This window comes from Tiliqua scincoides, chromosome 6 (assembly GCF_035046505.1).
Source record: "Tiliqua scincoides isolate rTilSci1 chromosome 6, rTilSci1.hap2, whole genome shotgun sequence".
Taxonomy (NCBI): Eukaryota; Metazoa; Chordata; class Lepidosauria; order Squamata; family Scincidae; genus Tiliqua; species Tiliqua scincoides.
In genome coordinates, this window is record NC_089826.1 from 75,954,397 (window position 1) to 75,970,412 (window position 16,016).

The window sequence follows — 16,016 nt, forward strand, 5'->3', positions numbered from 1 at the left end:
GCTGAAGCAGGCCTTTGGAACTGCAACAGAAGGCATCTATCTCCGGACCAGATCAGACGGAAAGCTCTTCAACCTCTCCAGACTGAGAGCGAAGTCCAAAGTCCAGCTGAAATGTCTGCGTGACTTCCTCTTTGCTGACGATGCAGCTGTCACTACCCACTCTGCCAAAGATCTCCAGCAGCTCATGGATCGTTTTAGCAAGGCCTGCCAAGATTTTGGACTGACAATCAGCCTAAAGAAAACACAGGTCATGGTTCAGGATGTGGACTCACCTCCCTGCATTACAATCTCTGCGCATGAACTGGAGGTTGTCCATGACTTTGGGTACCTTTGCTCAATGATCTCCGACACTCTTTTTCTCGATACCGAGCTAAACAAACGCTTCGGTAAAGCAGCTACCACGTTTTCCAGACTCACAAAGAGAGTCTGGTCCAACAAGAAGCTGACGGAACATACCAAGATCCAGGTCTACAGAGCTTGCGTCCTGAGTACACTTCTGTACTGCAGCGAGTCATGGAGTCTCCGCTCACAACAGGAGAGGAAACTGAACGCTTTCCACATGCGCTGCCTCCAATGCATTCTTGGCATCACCTGGCAGGACAAAGTTCCTAACAACACAGTCCTGGAACGAGCTGGAATCCCTAGCATGTATGCACTGCTGAAACAGAGACACCTGCGTTGGCTCGGTCATGTCGTGAGAATGGATGATGGGCAGATCTCAAAGGATCTCCTCTATGGAGAACTTGTGCAAGGAAAGCGCCCTACAGGTAGACCACAGCTGCGATACAAGGACATCTGCAAGAGGGATCTGAAGGCCTTAGGGATGGACCTCAACAAGTGGGAAACCCTGGCCTCTGAGCGGCCTGCTTGGAGGCAGGCTGTGCAGCATGGCCTTTCCCAGTTTGAAGAGACACTTGGCCAACAGTCTGAGGCAAAGAGGCAAAGAAGGAAGGCCCATAGCCAGGGAGACAGACCAGGGACAGACTGCACTTGCTCCCGGTGTGGAAGGGATTGTCACTCCCGGATTGGCCTTTTCAGCCACACTAGACGCTGTGCCAGAACCACCTTTCAGAGCGCGATACCATAGTCTTTCGAGACTGAAGGTTGCCAATACTAAGTAAATAATAGTAGCGCAAATCACCAGGCAGACAATCTTTCCTAGCCCTGATGACAATCTTGGACCAGATTATGCAATGGCCTGACTCTATAGAGTAGCTTCATCTGTTCATGTCACATTGTAGGTATATTAAAAATAAAAAAATAAAAATATTGAAGCACACAACTGGAATGATGTCTTGGTCACTGGAGATGCTGAAGACTGAATTTAAAGATGTGACAAACAATCTTGGAAAGGAACATTTTTCATTAAAATTAAGGGGATCGGAACAAAATGGAGCCAAAACTGTGAGTTATTGTGATACATGCTTTGGCAAAATAGCACACAATTTGGGAAGTCTTAACGCCTGGTAGCAGTAGATGTTCAGTGGATGTTCTCCTTCTTTTTGCACTGCTGACTCACCTTGTGACCAGGCACTAGCAATTCCCTCCCTACAAGCCCCCCCCAAGGCCCCTTTAAACCGATCCTAAAGTTGCAATCCAATGTACCTGACCTGAAAATCCTACTCCTACCCTTCCCAGCACTTGGAGCAACAGTGGTGCCAAAATGGCAGCTGCTGTATCCCACAGGTGCCAGGAAGCTGCCAGAGGGCTCCTCAGGGGAAAGGACTTTTGTCCCCTTCCCCCGTGAAAAGCCCTAGACCCCGCATTGGGGCTTCTCAAATCTGTACTGGCTATTTTGCTGGTGCAGACTTGAGAACCTCCAAGTTAGGCTTTTCAGCTTAACATGGAAGATAGGATCCAGTGGAGGAGGCCTCCACTGGTCCTACCCCCTCCCAGGCTGGCTCCTCCCCCGCCTCACCCTGCTCCTGCCCCAGAATGCCTCCCCAACCCCGAAAGGTCATACTACCACCCAGTGCTCTTGCCTTGCTCCAGGTGGCCGTATGGCATCCTCTACCCGGAACAGGGCCCAGCGCTGGCCAAGAGTCGGCATTCCCTACTCTGAGGGTGCCGTAAACATGGTTCCCGGCTCATTTACGATACCCAGCACCAGAACTACAGCTCAGAGCCAGAGCTAAGGGGAGGATAGGATTGGGCCCTAAGTCACATTAAGGCAAATGGGGCTTATTTCTAAGTAGATATGGATAGGATTGTGCTGTAAGTTACCATTTTCCCCCCAATAATCCCTCTTAGAATGCCGCACCATGATGTGAAATTGCTGGTCTTCTAACAAAAATATGCAACCTATAATATGGAATTTGTCCTTGAGCCCATAATCAGGCTTCCTATCAGACAACCAGCTGATGTAACACTGATATAAATAGATATATTTTTAAGTATGAAGGGGGAATCTTAGATATTACAAGCCAGTCAGCTTGTGTGTCAGGTAAAGTGGTGGAAAGCAGGGCTCAGGACTGATGGAGCGATTGGCTTGATCCAGCAGGGCTTTGCTTATGTTCTTCTATATGATGGAAATGTTTGCGTGATTAGAGCACATGTGACATCTTCATTAATGTAGCTGCATAAATACATTGCAGATCTGAAGCCCTTTCTTTTGTAAGGTGTTTATTTTCCAGCTCACGGACCTAAATATCGTTGGCCTAGAAGTATCTCTGAGTACTGTAAAAAGTAATTAAGCCAAGATCCAGTTTCACCTAAGGGGCAGCTGCTATTGATTTATTTATTCACTTTTAATTTGACTCTGTTAGCTGGATAGCATTAACACACTGCTTTGCTGAACTGCCTGAAGCCTTGATGTCCAAAAATCTCTTGCCTCCCCTGCAATGTGTGTATGAATCACAGCCTTGGGGGCTAAACTGAGCTATTCATACAATCTCTAATAAGGGGTTTCAATAGATTATTTACCTCAATAGCCAAACTGTGTAGCACTGGATCTTCTGTGAGCTATGAGGCAAGTACACACAGGTGTGTGTGTGTGTGTGTGTGTGTGTGTGTGTGCAATTTCAAACATTCTATTATGAATATAATATTGCAGTCCCTAAAGAGAAGTGTTCAGGTATTTGCAGATGATTTGGGGGGAGGGGGAACCGTTTGGATTACACAGGCCTGTACACATTTTGTTGTCATAAAAGTGTATAAGAACATAAGAACAGCCCCACTGGATCAGGCCATAGGCCCATCTAGTCCAGCTTCCTGTATCTCACAGCGGCCCACCAAATGCCCCAGGGAGCATACCACATAACAAGAGACCTCATCCTGGTGCCCTCCCTTGCATTTGGCATTCTGACATAGCCCATTTCTAAAATCAGGAGGTTGCACATGCACATCATGGCTTGTAACCCGTAATGGATTTTTCCCCCAGAAACTTGCCAATCCCCTTTTAAAGGCGCCCAGGCCAGATGCCATCACCACATCCTGTGGCAAGGAGTTCCACAGACCAACCACACGCTGAGTAAAGAAATCCTATTGTAAAGTGTAATCCTAATCCTATTCTTGGGTATGTTTGGGGTACTGAATCCAAAAATGGCATTGCTTTTGCCCGATTTGCTCTATATTTGGGGGTACAGCATCTTATATGCTGATTCAAAGATGACATCATAGATTTCTCCCAAAGAAGCTGCTTGAATTGGCATACGTGGTGACAATGCTTTACTCCCAAAACTAGAGCCAAAACTGGAGGGGGAAACTGATGCCATTTTTGGATTTAGCATTCCCAACGTATTCTAAATTTTTTTCAAACATCTTTGGCAATTAAGAAAAAGAGGGTTTTTTGTTTTGTTTTGTTGTGTGTGATTTTTTAAGGCATTATAGAATACTATCAAGCATTGTATCTTTTGTTTTGCCTTCTGTTTTTCTCGTCTATTATCAGTGGCAGTTTTTAAGTACTATTCATTGATATTCATTGGAAGCCACCTTGAGCTTTTTAATAGAATGATGATGGGATAGGCATTTCTTAAATGAAGGTGGCAAAATACCTGTTCAGTGGGCAGAGTGAATCAGAATCAAAGGCCAACATTTTAGAGCCAGGTAAGTACCTTTTCATTTTGCATTTAGGGTTGTCTTTTGTTTGTTTTTGTTTGTTTTTTGTTTAAATTTGACTAATTTTAATCCACATTAAACTCGGATGACTTGGACTCGAATGTGAAAACACACGTTTTTCACGACTTGTATGGACTTGAGTCAAGTATATCAAAAACTTGGGCACTGACTCAGGACTTAGGAGTCTTACTCTAAAAATGAAAAGTCTTGAATAGACTTGAGTCAAGACACACTTTTGTGTGTAGTTGCGACTTTGTTCTTTGTGTCTGCTTGTTTGCTGTTTTTTTTCCCCACTGCTTTCTTCTTGTTTCTGGAAAAGACTCAAACTTGAGTCAAAATGACTCAAAAAACAGGTCTGGACTAGTCATGGTGGCCGATGTTATGACTCATGGGCAACTTGAGACAGGGGGGTGGAAACTCAGGACTCAACACGAGACTCGGCACTCTAGCTTGGTACATTTCTGTTTTAATCCATGACAGCTTGAGAACAATTTTATTCTACTCTGCTGCTTTATTGTATTAAGCTAATTTAGGCTAATATTTTATTATTTATTATCGGTATTCTAAGCCTCAGTGGAAAGTATCTATGAAAGATAGGGCATAAACACATAGAATAAAATAAAATAAATATAGCCATGACTTTGTTGACATAAAGATCTAGTGAGATTCATGACTATCATGGCTGTAATTTGGTTACAAAGCAGCAGTTTTTGGGGGGATTGGTGGCTTTCAAATAGTTAATATAATCAAAATGCAGCAACCCAGTACAGAAAAGGAAGAATTTAATCTCTGCTATGCTAACCTTTCATCATGGATTAGTCCTATCTGCGCTTAAAGCATATAGCAGCACTGTGAAACAGAGGTATTTGTGTATTACACGATGGATTATCACTATTACAGTCACAAGAAAGGGCAACCATGAAGACAAAGTATGGGAGTAGAGTTCAGCTATCAAGCATTGTATAAATTATGCATAAATACAGCTTTTAGCAGGGAAGAACTTCCAATATGCAAGCAGATCTACCTACTTATATAGTGACATGGTGGTTCTTTTCAACAGCGCAGACAGAAATGAGATTTTTATCCCCCTGAGTGATTTACATCAATTGGGTAAAAGGTAGCAATGTGGCTAAGGGCGCAATCCTAACTTGCTCTGGAACAGGCAAGCCCTATAGCAGCAGTTTCAAAAACTTTGCATTTAACTCGTGACAGTCTTGGCCAAAAATTTTGAATGCCACTGTGGTTAACACAGAGCAGTTAATTTGTATATTGTGTTATAGATGATTCGATACTGCTTGAAAGTAGTTGTGTCCCTCCCTCTGTGCTAAATCTAATGGGATTAAAGGACTGCATGAGCCTCAACATCTTGTGCCAGATCCAGAGACTAAAGGGGGGGATGTCTGCCTATTTGAAGTCCTGAAAGAGTTCTTCTTTGTAAGGAGGAGGATGGCTTTTGATGCTCGCAATCTGGCCCCTTTCATGTTTTCCCAAAAACTAAAGGAAAGTTCCTCTTTCATCGGCCAAAGGGAGAAAGAAGAAAAGACAGTTCCAATTTTAAATATTTAAAGAAGCTCTTATGAAATGTGAAAAGGGGCTGAGCTGTTCCTTTGTGAAACAAATCCTTCGGGGTATACAAAGACCTACATTGATATTTACCTGATATATTATTTTACATAATAAGTGTCATGAAGATATGGGTAATTTTTGGCCGGGTTTTCTTTTGCCCTCATGTATTTTCAGAGAGTAAATTTGTAAGAAATCGCACTCGCTCAGTCCATAGTGGCCTCAGACGAAGCCATCTTTACAATGCAAGAACTGATTGTTCCCAAATAGCATGTGTTTCTGTCATAATGGGACTCCAGATAGCATATGGTTCTGTCATAATGGGACTCCAAAGGCGGGGGGGGGAGTCACACATCTGGATGTTCTCCAATATTAGGAGCCAGGATGGTGTAGTAGTTCGGCAGTTAGACTTAGAAGATCCAGGTTCAAATCCTCACATGGCTATGAAGCTTGCCAGGTGACCTCAGGTCAGTCACTTTCTCTCAGTTTCACCTACCTCATAGAGTTGGTTGGCAACCTTCAGTCTCGAAAGACTATGGTATAATCCTACAGCACCTGGTATTCCCAAGCGGTCTCCCATCCAAGTACTAACCAGGCCTGACCCTGCTTAGCTTCTGAGATCAGACAAGATCAGGCATGTGTACCCTGCACATGCCCAATCTTGTCTGATCTTGGAAGCTAAGCAGGGTCAGGCCTGGTTAGTACTTGGATGGGAGACTGCCTGGGAATACCGGGTGCTGTAGGCTTATACCATAGTCTTTCGAGACTGAAGGTTGCCAACCACCTCATAGAGTTATTGTGAGGAAAAAAGGAGGGAACTAAGAATGTCATCCTGAGCTCCATGGAGGAAGGGTGGCATGAATATGTAAAAAAAACCAAAAACACATAAATAAAAAACCATTACTGAATGTATGAGAAAAGTTAGCCCAGGCATCCCCTGAGGGCACTGTGGCACACTCACATGGTGCCATGGGATGTCCCTGGTCACCCCTCCTCACTATTCCCAAGGGAGCCACTATCACAAGCCTTGCAGCAGTCTTCTTCCTGACTCAGTTATGTGTTGCCATCTTGGCTCTCATAAGATTTGGGCGCTGCCATTTGGAACACACAAAATCTCGTGAGATATGGGCACTTCCATCTTAGATCTTACAAGATTTTGTGTGATCCAAGTTGGCAACACCTAGCTGAGTCAGGAAGAAGACACTGTGCTGGTGTCCAGGCAAATTTTGGAACCACTGAGCTAGCCCCTGAAGGAGAATGACATGGTTAGTTTCTAGGAGTAATATGAAGTGCTCTTTTTAATCCTGGAAACCCTGAAGGGAATGAGGCCTCCTCTGCCCCAAAGTGGCTTCCAACCCCTGACCCTTGCAATAATTAGGAGAGGACTTGTTGCAATTGCCTCGACCATCTGGTGAGAAGCCATTGAACTGAAGGTGTTCTCCATCATGTCATCTTCCATTTGGACTTCCTTCCAAGGAAGCTATGTTTGATCCTCACACTGCAGACTTCTATAGAATAAGACCTAACTCACCAGCAGAACTTTTGTGGACTAGATCAGGCATTTATGATAATCGGATTTTAATGAGTACAGCTGAAACTGTTTAATGAGTTTACTGATCTTCCATTGATTGTTGATCTTAGTGATACTTTAATGGTATTTTAATTATGTTTTTATTGTATTTTAACTTGGATTATTTACAGGCAGCACTTTGGGAGTCTGTTAGCTGAAAGTGGGATAGAAATAGAAGAGAGGAAGAAATATATAAGACAATCTGTAGCTAATGTGCACAGAGGGATACATTATGACATGCAGGGCGCAATCCTAACCAATATCCCAGCATCGACCTAGCCGCAATGTAGGCCCAAGGTAAGGTAAAAAACATGCCCTTACCTTGAAAAGGCCCCCCTTGACTGCCTCCCACTGCAGGATGCAACACATGCTACATTGGCACTGCTATGTCAGTGCTGGAAGGTTGGTTAGGATTGCACCCACAATGTACTACCTACCTGTTACATCAATGGTGGAGGCCTGTGCAGCTTCTCCCTGGGGTGGGACTCTATTTTCAAGGGTTTGGGGCTTTCCCAACTTACCCTGGTCAAGAAGGAGGTCTGTGGAGAGGTCAGCACAATTGGTTTATTCTTATTAAGGCTTTCACATTTATTGGCCCTGTTACCTTCAGGGGGCTGCACTGGTACAATAGTCCTTACAGAAGGCTGTGCCCGGTCCTGTTACATCACAGGAATCATGGGCGCACAACAGTCTTTGCTAATAGGCCTTGTCAGAAAGACTTCTTCTGCTGCACCTCACAGGAGGAGGTTCCGTAGGGGGTCAGCGTCTGAAGCTGTGCCCCTGGCAGAGTTTATCGCCTCTGGTGGTAGCTGGGTTGTATTGCCCCTGCTGGCCTGGGCTGGCAGCCATGGAGGGACTGCCTCTGGAGGGCTTCCTCCTGGGGGCTGTAGCCTGGGGTGGGTTTCCAGGGGGCTGCTCCAGGCCTCAGAGGAGCTAGATGCCTGTTAACCCTGGGCAGCCAGGGGTTGGTGGGTCTTATGCCCTGCCAGGGTTCGCTTGCCCTGGGAGGGTAGGACCTTTCTTCCCCCCCCCCAGGGGTTACTTGAGCCCCTTCCAGGCCAAGGGGAGGTATTGGGAAGGGCTCGGGATTGCAACTGCTTCCCTGTGTTCTCTTCCCTGATTCAGACCCCAGGGAGAAGCAACTTCTCCCTACAGCTGCTGGACTCCTTATGAGCCCTGCAGCCAGCCTCACTTCTTCTGGTCATGTAATCAGCCTGAGATCTCAGGCCCTACTCCCAGGGAGCCCCTCTGCCTGCAGGCCAGATCCAAGCAGTACTTTCACAGTACTCCTAAGGAGACCTCTGCTCCTGTAGAGACCCCCGCTCCTTCAAAGACCCGTGGTTCCAGGACCAGGCCTGGGTGACACTACACTTCTTGCTTTTCTTGAACCTGCTCTCAATCCTAACCTGAAGAGACATGAACTGGGAAGCCAGTGTTTCTTGAGGAACCAAGCACTGTGTCACAAATGAATGAACTGGGCTTAGATATTCATTTCAAACATGTACACTTTTGGAGAACATTTTGGTAGGTTGGGGACAGGATAGAAGATTTACCAGTGCAGACAAAGCAGTGCATATATGAGCAGTCCAATGTAGTAGAGCACAAGGCAGTGGTTCCCAAACTTGCTGAGATAACGGTGCCCACACAGTCTCTTCTTCCTGGCTCAGCCAGGCACCACCATCTTGGATTTCACAAGATCTCATGAAATCAAAGATTGTGGTGCCCAAATCTCACAAGATCCCATGAGATCCAAGATGGTGGCGGCCAGGAGAACAGGTAGAAGGGATCACCAAGGACATCCCACAGTGCCCCTATGAGTATGCCATGACTAAGGCATCATGACACACACTTTAGGAAGCCCTGACATAGTGTCTTTGATTAGGTTTCATCCAATTTATTGGATCTGTTCTGTGTCTTTGACTTCCTTTCCTTTAGTACCAGTGTAGGTACTAATCTTTTCCAGTTAGCTACAGTAGTAACTTTTCACAATATGCATGTAGCACACTCCATCATGGGATTGCTGTTTGAGTTGCCATTTTGGAGGGAGCTGATTCTGGATCCCTGGCAGAAGCTTCACATCAAAAAAAGATGGGCAGTGCTCTTTGGGACTCAAAGAAAGGAGAAAGAGTGTACTGCGGTTACACGTGACCAGAACCTTCTATGGCTAAGGGAACAAAGGGAGATCTTCTGAGACAATTGTTGGCAGGCAGGTAGATTTTGCTGTGGTACATTATAAAGTTGTCAACAATTTGTAATGGGGTTTATTTACTGTGACTTTGTATTGGAATCGTGGAAGATATGGCGAGGAGGTAGATGTGGTGTCAGCAGTGGCCCCTTTAAGGGTAAGGCCTGGGCATCCAGCAGAGTGTGCTGTACAGCTGCAGCACTTGAAGGTAATAGGGCCCTCAGGGATATAAGGAGCACCTGAGGCAGGAAGGGTTGGTGGGTTGTAGGAGGAGTGCAGGTTGGAGGTAGGAGAGGAGATTGACTGGGTTGATGGACTTTGGAATCTGACTGTGGATGGGGACTTTGGACTTGGATACCCTGACTGATTTGACTGACTTACCTGGAACCTGACCCTGGACTGTAACTTGGCTTATTGGCTCTGGACTCTGATTTGGCAACTCTCATTGATTGGACTGGTTTACTTGGAATCTGTGGACTGGAACTGGACTCTGACTTTTGCTTGCTGCACTGGTGAGTTTCACAAGGGAAACTAATCAGCCTTAAGCGGGTACAAGGCCCAGTGGATTGGAATTTGGCAGAACAGACTTCAAGTTCACAGTGATTCAGAGGTTTGGACTTTCCTTTCTGTTCATCCTTTCCTCAGCTAATGAAGTGTCTGGCAGCACCGAGAACTTGAGAAACAGGAATTTCACAGGTATGTCTGCAAAAATGGAGACTTTTTTCCCACAGACTCCAAAGTCACCAGAGATCACACTTGATTTTTTTCCTCCTTTGAGTTACATCTGATTACTCTTATAATATGCACTAACATTTTATTGTTTTGCATCTATATTATATATACTGTTTTCTTGTTTGTATAATATATAATCTCTTGTTACCTATACATTTTGTTGGAGAGACTTGCCTCAGAAATATTTCTTTCCGGGGTTCCTTTGAGCAGAAGCAGAAAAGTCTATCTTCAGGTTGACTGTGATGCTATTTATCTTACCCAGAAGTAAACCCATCGTGTTTAGTAAGATTTACGGTGTAATCCTATCTTACTCATTGGAAACAAACATCTCTAACTATGCAGCATTTGTGCCTGAGTTGGCAAGTGGAATTGGATTACAGTTGTCACCACAGGCCAGCACATCTAAATGGGCCACCACAAAACAAATACCACATATAGTAATGTATCATGTTACTTCAGACACAATGCTTTTTAATGGAGTATGTTTGATGCACGGTAAAAGGGAATGTTGGAAGGTAACAAGGTAAATGCTTACCTGAAACATATGTTTTTGATTGGTTTGCATATGTAAGTTAGAGTAAAGAGGAGGTGTCCAAGCAGGTTGAAGTGAAAGAGTAAAAGGGATGGTTTTGGTTTTGGCTGGGAATGGGCAGCCTGCCACAAGATGTTCTCTTAGAACAATGTTGATACATTTGAATGAAGTCTTTGTCTTCAGACCACAGGGAAAAAAATCATTCTGCTTTTTAAAAAATCAGTTTGTCTTGCTTTGTAACACACAGTCTCTATCATTGCTTTAAGCTCAGAGATTGCATATATGATAGCTATATAATATTTGTCAGAGCACCACTTGCGCCCACACACATGCTAGAAAGCAAGTATTCACACCAGCTCTCCTTATATTTCTTGTTGTTCATTTCAGAAGCAGTTTTGGTGCATATACAAGAGTGACTAACAAATAGTCCACTAAAACTCAGTTAAAATATTACTAACTGCATTCTAGAGTTTAAAGAGACATGATATCAAAGCACTTCCGGTTAACATCAAAGGTCAGATTCCCACAGAAAATCATTTCACAGCAGTTTTTAGATGAACACACACACCGTGACGTCAATGGCGAGCATGTTGCCTTATGAAGGGCACAATACATCATCCGATGGTTACGGATGAGGTCAAGTTTGTGTGCAGTACCATTTGCTGACTGCTGAGGGTATATTGTATATGATGGATGTATAAGATGGCCTATTATAGAACAGATATTTTGAACACACCAATGAATTGTCTCCAAAGAGAAATGTGTGTGTGTCAAGGAGGGAACCCCAGATTGTTCTAAAAGTGCGCTGCAGAAGGCACTCTGGGCTTCGCTTCTCTATTTCCACTTCTGACTTGTACACACACTCTCTCAAAGCTTTGCGTAACATTAGTGTGATTTCTCTCACTTTGGATTTACAATAAAGGCCTGGATTTGATCACCTTTGCCTTCTGAGTTTGCTTTGGTACCTGGGATTACAGTGCAACATCTGAGATCTCTTGTAACATCTAGGATCCCTTGTAACATCCTGGTTTTTGCACCTTGCAACATGTTCACTTATTCACCTGTGAATCATGTTTTGAAAAATCAAGTGATAAACATGCACATGAGAACTAAGAGCCCACGAATGTGCCATAAAGCACATTTCTGGCACCCAGGGAGCAGGAAGTGCTGATACTCGGCCAACCCCAGTTTGGCACTGGGCTTCAGCTCTGGGAGGATGGCGGTGAGGGGGTGGTGCAGCTTTTTGGGGTGGGGAGAGGTGTTCTGCTGTAGGGGGAGGCAGGAGGAAGGACTGGCCTGGGAGGGAGTAGGACCGGTGGAGGCCTTCTCAGCTGAATCCTATGCCCAGTATTGGGCTGCAAAGTGCAATATGGGCTTTCTCAAGTCTGTGCTGGCAAAATAGCTGGTGAAGACTTGAGTCCTCAGGGGCCATTGCGGGGTCTAGAGCAGTTCAACAATGGGACCGATTACCAAGGGAAGTGGTGGGTTCTCCGTTGCTAAGGTCTTCAAGAAAAGCCTCAGCATGCAACTTTTGGAGATGCTGTAGTCTACAGAGGATTTTCCGGTTTCAGGCAAGATGTTGGACCAGATGGCTTTTCCAAGTCTATAGTTCTATATGTTTCACCAAGGTTACTGAAACTCTTTTGGTTTCCCTTAACTTTGACCAGGTGCTGCACCTGCCTAGCTTTGCCATTTTTCTTGAAACACATCTGGAGTCAATCAAAGGATGCATGGCAGGCACTTTCTTGAGAAATGTTGCTGGTGTTTCTGACACTCTTTCGCTTTGCTTCAGAAATCTTGACATGTTTCTTTTGCCGGAGAAATGTCCCCAAGATTGCTACAAATTTTGCTTCAGGCGACTTTTGGTGCCAATGCTACTGTGAACCAGCCCACTAAAAAATGCACAGACAACTCTTCATTGCTGGCATCCCAGAAAGCAAAACACAGAGCAATAGATGAGCACGATCTGTTTGGCCCTTGCAATCTATCGTGTCGAAAAAAAAGAATCCATCATTCAAAGTCAGTGGGGATGATGTGGTTTTTTCTGATGCAAGTCTGCTGAAAATGACATGACACTGCGGTGTTCGGAGAACAGAAATCTCGGTCATTGCCGGTCTAGAGAGATGGCTTTATAGTGGGGAAAAGGTAATACAACGACAATGTTACTCTGCGAGCATTTTTACAAGGCAAGCAAATGCAAAAATGATATCAGGGCCATGCAGAAGACATTGTAAAAACAGAATGTAGAAGCCAGAGAAACGAATCTGTTATAGAAATAACAGAGTTGATTCCCACACTGAACAGTATATTGCTTTCATATGTCATTCTCTCTCTCTCTCTCTCTCTCTCTCTCTCTCTCTCTCTCTCTCTCTCTCTCTCTCTCATACTGTTGCTTGAATTGCCTTGCTCAATGACAGGTAGTTACAAAGGGCTGCCCATACACAGCAGTAAGCTGGCATTTAAAATGGTGTGAAGTATCTGCCGGTTTTGCTCCCTTGAAATTAAATGCATTTGTGAAATAATGAACAATGCAGCTGCTGGGTTAACAGCAGATTTTGCTCCCTCTGAAGCAAGCATGTTTTTTGCTTTCATAATTCCCATCAGGCTTTTGTGGACTCTTTGAGAGAATATTCCTAGGTTTTTGCTAAAACATGGAAAAATCCTATAAGCCAAACTTGTTTTCATTTTTATGTTTTATTTAAAAAATAACAAAATATTTTTTTGTGGGGGGGGGAGGAGGGAGGGCTAAAATCCTTTGGTGTCATATATGCACCCAATCCTAAGCATGTTTACTCAGGAGTCAGTGCCACCGAGTTCAGTGAGACTCAATTAAGCAATTAGCAAATTACTCAGTTAGGCAATTAGCATTTGCTCAATTATGCAATTAGCCATCCAGCCGAGTGTTTTGGATACTGGATGAAAATTTTTTTTACCCCTCTTGAAGATGGGACTTTACCTGGAGGGGAATTATTAAATGCCCCAACCTATAGGTAACACTACCGATTCAACTTCCAAGCCTTCTGAGAGTTCGGAAGTCTCAGAAGGCTTGGAAGACAGAGACCCAAAAAGGTTGGAGATAATCAGAGGAAGTACTGGAGTTTATTTTTCCCACAAATTGGGAGGGGAAAGATGGGATGAAACAGGTTGGGACAAGATACTCATTTAAAAAAAAAAAATGACCAGATCTCTACTCCAATTTTGAAGAGCTTATCAAAAATGATTTACATTTTTTAGGCATAAAGAAAAACAACATTTTAAAAATGTGACTAAAATAATATTAAAAATAATTAAACATAAAATCAAGAGAGAATAGAAATAAAAGGCTCTTTCGAAGAGGAAGGCTTAGAATTAATTATTATCTCTTCTTCATCCCGGAAAACCTGGTGGTCACATGAGATCAACGCCTATTTGTTGGGCCAACTGCTGTGATGACATTTTGTTGACAAAAGAGTGTGTGTGTGTGTGTGTGTGTGTGTGTGTGTGGCACCAGGGTTTGTGTAACCTCCATTAATTTACTTACTTAGGACCCAATCCTATGCAATTTTCTAGTGCTGGTGCAGCCATGGTAGTGGAGCATGCACTGTATCCTGCGATGGGGGTGGAGTCAGAGAGGCCTCCTCAAGGTATGGGAACATTTGTTCCCTTACCTCGGGGCTGCATTGCGGCTGCACCAGTGCTGGAAAATTGGATAGGATTGGCCCCTTACTTATTTATTTGAATACATAACAGTACGGGTTGCCAAACAAATCAGTAAGCAACACAAAACCAATGGCCAACTTGATGACACTCACACAACTGAATAAGAGTTCTAGTATTAACTCTGATACTTGAAAATGAGAGCTGAGTCATACTAACACCTTATTGGTCCCCTGATGTGTCATAATAACACCTCATTGACTCTCAGAACAATCAGTTTCATTGGTCAGTTTTAAGTTAAAGAAGTTCACTTTTTGCTACACAAAGCAGTTGTGATTTCCTTTTTTGATTATTTGGCTAAAACGTTTGATAGAATACAGATATTTCAACATGGTTCGTTCCATTGCATTCTGCATTAAATAACACACGGAATGATATAACACATGATGGTATTAGACTAAAATACCGTGATTTTACAATTTTGGTGTCATCCCCCCCCCCCCCGAGTGCATCACCCAATGTGGTCCACACCTCCCAAACTGCTTGTGATGCCACTGGGAGAAGGTTGATAGCCAAAGGCAACTAGACTTTCAGAGATACTTGTCCAGTGCTGCTGATCTTTTAATTGATAATCTTTGGAGTAGTCCCAGGTCGGTTCTCTGAAATGCCATTGGAGAGATCATCAAACTGGTCAGGGATTGCTCTACCGATCACCTATATGTAGGCCTAGACATATTTTTCAGAATGCAAACATTTCCAATTTTGAGTCACGTTTCATCATCAAGATTAAAGGCCAGTATCTTCACGGCGAGATCTCTCCGTATACTGAATTGATGGCTTTGACCTTTATTGCTTCCATCCATTTTGTGTGATCGCCATCTCTTTGGCTTCTACGTTCATCTTAAGCCTGGACTATAAATTATGTATAGCATATGGCATTATGAGATTTGATCATTCTTTGATGCACCTTAGGGAAGAAACATGTGGTGTCTCATACACTAAATAGACTGACAAGGGCTAGAAGCTACCGGAGCGCTGTTTCACTTGAAATGATAGAGAATAGCAGTAAAACACCAGTAGGGATCAAAAGGCAAAAGCATCTCCGGGTCAGGCCCGGGACTTTGATTCCCAGCACACTGAGCTCCGAATCAATAAATCAAAAGTTAAATGTTATGAACTGACATTACATAGATGGCAGCAGTTAGAGTGGAAGTAAAGATTGAGGTGACTTACCTTTCAACCCAAACGCAGCTGGCTGCTTTTTCACCACAGAATTCTTCCTGCTAAGAATGCTATACTACCTACTCCAATTTCAATGCCAGCTTCTTCTAACTAAGCACAATTGTAGCTACTTCTCGGTTGCAATCCTATACAAACTTGCTTGGGAGTAAGTCATGTTGAAGTCAGTGGGGCTTACATCTGAGTAGATTGCATTTGGGAGGTCTTCAGAGGCCACAGATTTAGAGCGCAATCCTAAAATAGCACTGTACTGGAGCAGGCACCCTGCACCAGTTCCTGAGTATTACAAATGCACCATAAAGCACAATTGCACAGACTCAGGAACAGGCCATGCCAGCGCATTTGTCAGACTGCCAGCACCAAATCATGTCCCTTCAATGGCCAAAGAAGGTAGGTTTGTGTTGGGTGACTCAGGAGGTGGGAGAGGGTGGCTGGAGGGTTTATGGGAGGAGGGAGGGGGCATTTCTGGGCAGTGGGAGAGCAGAACAGGGTAGGGTTGAGCC